Raw genomic sequence first — 6,000 nt, forward strand, 5'->3', positions numbered from 1 at the left:
TCCAGGGTGGCACTGGGGGCGGCAAGCACCCATCGCCCCCACCTTGCTACGCCACTGGGTGAACATCCAATGATGTCAACATGCAGTGGGACTTCTGTCCCCATCCACCACAGCTCCCTGTGCACCTTGCAAATACACTCCTGTGAGTTGGGGAACCCCCTGAGCATATTGCAGGGTGCAGGTGCTTTCAAGGAGGGAAAAGAAGAAGGAATGAACCGCTTTTGTCACAATGGATATCACCTCATGCTTTTTCTTTACCCAGTGGTGTGCAGGATACTCTTTAAATAATAGTCTAAATATTAACTTTCAACCCTTGCAGGCTTTGACTGGATTCAAAAGGATGATTAGATGCTTATACAAAAAAATGGAACCCTAGCATTACCATAGCTGGTTGATATTGGGGGGGAAACCTGTCTTCTGAAAGGTTTGCAGCAGATCTTAAATTAGAGAATGCTTTTGTGAAAGAAAGAAACTACATCCCAACTCTACATTAGTAGTTGGGGTTTTCTTCTTCTTCAAATATCATTCTGAAGCATCCAATAATCATCTCCAATACATGAAAAGAGAGAAGTAAAGTTCAGCATTTTTCAATTCTCTATTAAGTTGTATTCAAATTGCAAAATTATGAGAGCTCTTAAAAGGGTGTCCTTCTGTCATCATCTGATCTATTGCTACTTAGACCAATGCAGTCAGAATGATGAAATTATTTACAGAAAAACCCTAAGCAAAACCCCAGTTTATAAAACTTTAGTAGTAATTACATTGCCTAATTGTTCCTCCAATCACTTAGACATGACTTGAAGATGTATCAGTTTAAATGTATATAATTTATCAAAAACATGTTACTTTGGACTGTATCCAAGTATATTATATTTAAGAGTATTGTACACCCACTGAAGTTAATGGACCTAAATTAGCAATGTCAATCCAAGGGTTTACTCTGAATAGGACCAACATTGGACATAGTCCTCTATCTTTTTAAGGGTTATCTATCATATATAGTCACACAGGCCAAAACCCCAGTTTTTTTGCAAAGACAAAAACTATGTTTAACAAAAACAAACAAAAGCACAGCCTCACATTTTCACAATCAGGGCAAGATGTGTTATAATAAATAGCCAGCCACAAGTGTTTGTTCAATACTGGCAAACTAGTTCTGCATACAGATTTTAATAGAAGCCCCAGCCTGAATGAACCCTTCTCAAAGTTAAGTAAATATCAAGGCTACAACCCTGCACAAAGTTGCAAATCTGCCAGTCCTACTGAAGTCCACTACTGAAGTCCAAGGAACCTATTTGTGGATAACTCTGGTAGAACCGCAGCCAACATTTGGGTAAAAAATAAGCTCCCCCAACTCTCTATTCTGAAAAGGAAGAAAGCCTTTTCCCAAATCACTACTGGCAGTTCAACATCTATCTGGCCCACAAAAAACAATTGTTATTGAAGATTAAAATCCAAAAAGACTAAGGTCCTTCAAACTAGTAACAACAGTTAACCTAGAAAATAATAGTTGCATAACAAAGATAACCAACAGAAAGGATGTTGTACCTTTAAAACTCTATAACGGGCTCTCTCTTTTTTGTAGACACTAATGAAAAACATGGTGGAATGTCACCCTACACAACTGGAACCCAATCTTCCAAAAATGACACAGAACAAGAAGGCCTCACAAAAATTGTCTTTAAACGGAACTATCTATTGCACTCACATATTTTAGCCCCACTGTTATTTTGAAAATGAATACAATCTTACATTTTAGGAAAACTTTAAATCTAAAACTGAATTTTCATCTACAGTATAAGTGTCTCAACTTGTAAATGGAAAACTTTGATGATCTCTCTCATGCCCCACAAGCACCTACTGGAGTGTAACCAGACTAAAGAGGGAATGAGATAGTGGGTTCAATAGTGGTAGGTAGCAGATAGCCACAGATCTGGCAATACTGCTTTCAGATATTGGATTACAATTATATTTATGTAGGCCACCATTTCAGTCTGGATCTGAATGTTTCTGACCTTTCCACAACCATTTCTGAAGGAAAGCAAATGTATTTGGGCTAAGTTTAACAACAACCAAGATGGCCATTTTCAATGTATTTCTTTATGAGAACACTTGGAAATTATTCCCATACAGGCATAAATATAAAAACCTCTGTGTTGGAATTGTTCAATCACACAGATTTTTAGAGACAATCTCTGGAAGATAGCCAGAAACTACTGCTGACAAACTTTTCCTCAGAAATTCATAGTGGTGACCAATTCTAATGCAAGATCTTCCATTCATGTATCTTGACTGAAATCATTCCAAATGAACTCCCACGGAGAAACACACACTAGAAGAAGCAGCAAGCGTGTAGATGATGTTCAAGTATCTCTGTAGCTTAAAAGTAAGTGTATTTCTGGGTCCATAGTGGCACCCTGATTTTATCTTCCTATTCATACTGAGCTTGACTCTTAGTACCAGTAAATACCCTTGGTGCCCACTTAGCAATGCTCTGCTTATGACAAGCTATGTACCTTAATATACAACTATTTACAAATAAATGAGCCCTAACAGTATATTGCAAAATCCTTATCACATAGGAGTGTGAGCTAGGCTAAGTTATGTATCCAAACAGTAGTTGTAGGAAGTAGACAGCCCCAGTTTGAGTGTGCATGTCTCTGTTCCGTAATTCAGTACCTGAAAAAGAAATGTATTTGGGCCTATACTGGAAGCGAGGGAAGGAAAGTTTAAGATTGTTCTGCATCTGGAAACTGATGCACTTCATGTTCTGACAGTCTTGTGCAGCTTGATGCACTACTTACTCAGAAGTAAATTCCACTGAGATTAATGGCATTTACTCCCATGTAAGTGTGCACAAGCCTGCAGCCTTAATCTATGTTTCTGACAGTCTGTCTCTAAGGAGACTGGAGTCCCCTGCTGAACAGGAAAAAGAAGCTAGATATCTCTGTTCTGCATATCTATTTACAGGCTCTTCAGATTCAGGGCATGTGGGTCTCCATGAGACTTACGCTTGCGGCAACAATTCTGAAAGAGGAAGGGGGAAAGTCCTGCAGGAAATTTACCTACCCATCTATATCAAAATGCAATGTTCAGAGCAGGACGAAATTGCCTGTTAGGGGTTGAAGATGCCTGTTCATAGGGACCTGTCAATCCCTTTGTCTCTAATGTTTGCCCTGCTGTCTTCAGGAATCCTAGGGATCCCTTGCTGGAACAGGAAGCAACCAGAGTTGGGGCTGGCCACTTCTGAATCAGGCTGTCAATTGCAGGGTTAGGTAGTTCAAGGGGCCGGTGGCAAGGGGTCATCCTTTGTAGTCATGACTGTCCCAGTGTCAAGTATCTGAAGGGTAGCCTATGTGACTTCTTATTTTTTTTAAAAAAACAACAACCCTCAAGGTTATAAAAACTGCAAAGAGGGGAGAGGAAGAAATCACTGTGGGCCAAAGGTTTAGGAATGTGCATTTCTGTAGATCGGTCATCCCTGCAAGTCCCTTTGTCTGCCAGGCTCTCTTCTCCTTTTTTTATTTTTAAGGAGGCCACCTTGGAAGAAGAAGAAGAAGAAGAAGAAGAAGAAGAAGAAGAAGAAGAAGAAGAAGAAGGGGTTGAGAAGCTGAGAAGCCTCCCGGGGGAGATCTGCCCGCCCCCGGCGCCCGCCTGCCCTCCCCCCCCCCATAGCCCCCTTCCTCCTTTGTTTGCCTATATCTTGTCTCCTTTGCCTTTGCCTTTCCTGACCTACGAAGGGCTCGGAGGGCTACCGGAGCCCCAGTGAGGCCTGCTCGCTCGCTCGCCCGAACCCGACATCCCAGCTCTCCTCCTGGCGAGCAGTTGCAAGGCCCCGTGCAAGAGGGATCTGGAAAGGAGGCAAGGGGAGCCGGGGGGGGGGGGACTGGGGACGGAGCCCGGACTCTCCCCTCCCCTCAGCCCCCTTTCGCCTCACGCACTTCGCACCGCCAGCCACCCACCCGCTCCAGGCCCGAAGCGTCTCCCTCCGCCCGCCCCTCCCTCGCGGTGCCGCCACAGAGCTCAAGCGACGAGGCCCCACCAAGGAGCCCGGGCCCGCCTCCCGTACCCTCCGCGGCTGGATTCTTACCGGCGGCCCGAAGCTGGGGAAAGAGTAGGGCGGCGGCGGCGGCGCGATGACGACGACGGTGGCAGAGGAAGGCGAGGGCGGCGGGGGAAGAAGAGGTGATGGGGGGCTCAGAGCCCCCAGGCCGCGGCTCCAGCTCCTGCCTCGGGCACCATGATGGCGGCGGCGGCAGCAGCAAGCAGCAGCAGCAGCAGCGATGGCTCCCTTTCCTGCAAGAAGCTGCTGCAGCGGCGGTGGCGTGCGGCAGGCCGGTCGGGGAAAGCGCAGCCGCCTCAGCCTCCTACTGGCGGTGACAGCGACGGGCCGAGCGAGGGAGAGAGAGAGAGAGAGAGAGAGAGAGAGAGCGCCGCCGCGGTGCAGCTTGGGAAATCGCCCGCAGGATCCGAACCCGCCACCAGAAGCAGGGGTGCTGCTGCTGCTGCTACTGCTGCTGCTGCTCTCTCCCCCTGAAGGGAAGGTGGGTGAAAGAGCGAGAGGAGTAACAGAGAAGCGAACGGGAGGGGGAGGGGAAGGCTTCAGAGGTCTCAACCCCAGGACTTATTTCTGGGTGCTGGGGACTTTGGTGTTAGGGAGTGACTCCTGAGCGTGTGCCCCTCCATCCCAAATCTCTGAGTAAACTGCAGCCACCACCATCAAGGACTAATTAGATTAATTGGTGTGGTTTCTAAGCCAGCTTGGACTTCTGACTTGAAATTCAATACTTGGAGATCAGGGGGGGGGGGAGAGAGAGGTAAAGAGAATAGCAAGGGGGCATACCTAAATAGTGCAGAGGAGAGTGCAGGAAGGGAGTAGATGCAACAACTGCATTCTGGTGAACAAGGTTAAAGGGTCTTAGGTTACGTTGTCCTATCTCTGGTTATTCCACACACCTGATGTCCTCAAACTGACAAATAACTGTAGATGAAACACAGTAAGGCAAACAAACAAGTGCACCAGCATCATCATGAAGTATACAAGAGTTGGGCAAAAATAATTTATAATTTATAAAAAGAGAAATCCATAGTTGCAGAGCCACACCTGAAAAGGCCCTGTTGCCGATGCCCACCAATCTGGTCTTCACTTACAGTAAGCCAGAAAGCAAAGCCTGTTACTGATCTAATGGATCAGGTAAGTTCATCTCCATAAAGTAGTGAGTGACTAAACAGCTGGTAGTTTCCCCTTCTAAGATGAATTCAGAAGTGTTGCAGTGAGATTTTGGCCTCCCAGCCAGGGCCGGCGCGTCCATTTAAGCGAACTAGGCAATTGCCTAGGGTGCCAAAATGGAGGGGGCGCTGGCCAGGCTTGGGCGGGACGGGCTAGCCAGCCCCGTCTCATCCATTGGGGCTGGTGCTGCAGCGTGCCAGGGCGCCAGCCCCCCCAGGGGCGCCCCCACGAGCCCGCCGGCATACCGGGCGCCCCCTACCGAACCCGCCCCCACGGGCGGGTGGGTGGACGGGCGCTCGCGCGCCGGCGGCACAGCCGCTGCCGCCCATGCTGCTCCCGGGCAGGCTGCGAGCCGGCCGCCCAGTCCCATCTTCGAGCGCAGCGAGCGGGGGGAGCCGTGCGCCCCCACGGGCGGCTGGGTGCTTGTGGGGCGGGCGGCAAGACGGGCGAGCAGCAGCTTCTCCGCTACAGTGGAGAAACTGCTGCTTGCCTCTCCACCACCCCCACCTCCCGCTAAAGCAGGCTTTGGCGGGGGGGGGGGGGGCGCCAGAAGGTGGTTCGCCTAGGGCGCAAGAAGCCCTAGTGCCGGTCCTGCTCCCAGCACCTGCATAATCCCTACAGTATGCTTAGATTATGCTGCTAGAGCTAAAGCTACTCTCCAGAAGTTTGTCACTACAACTCCCATCAGATCCACCCAGCATTGCCTTTGTTCCTGGATGGTTGAGTTGCAGTCTAATACATCTGGTGGGTACCAAGTACAAACCTGAAGA

General features: G+C 48.3%; 1 protein-coding gene across 3 annotated transcripts in view; it reads right to left on the bottom strand.

Annotated features, from left to right (window-relative positions):
• Positions 1 to 4,392, bottom strand: part of ZNF148 (zinc finger protein 148) — a 28,061-nt gene extending 23,669 nt beyond the window's left edge. For 2 of the 3 annotated variants that reach the window (XM_033163228.1, XM_033163237.1), the window contains exon 1: positions 4,091 to 4,392. The gene's annotated coding sequence lies outside the window, so the exon portion shown is untranslated. The remainder of the gene's footprint in view (positions 1 to 4,090) is intronic. The other variant, XM_033163221.1, reaches the window with a different exon arrangement.
• Between the last annotated feature and the right edge of the window lie 1,608 nt (positions 4,393 to 6,000).

This window comes from Lacerta agilis, chromosome 1, assembly GCF_009819535.1.
Source record: "Lacerta agilis isolate rLacAgi1 chromosome 1, rLacAgi1.pri, whole genome shotgun sequence".
NCBI classification, from domain to species: Eukaryota; Metazoa; Chordata; class Lepidosauria; order Squamata; family Lacertidae; genus Lacerta; species Lacerta agilis.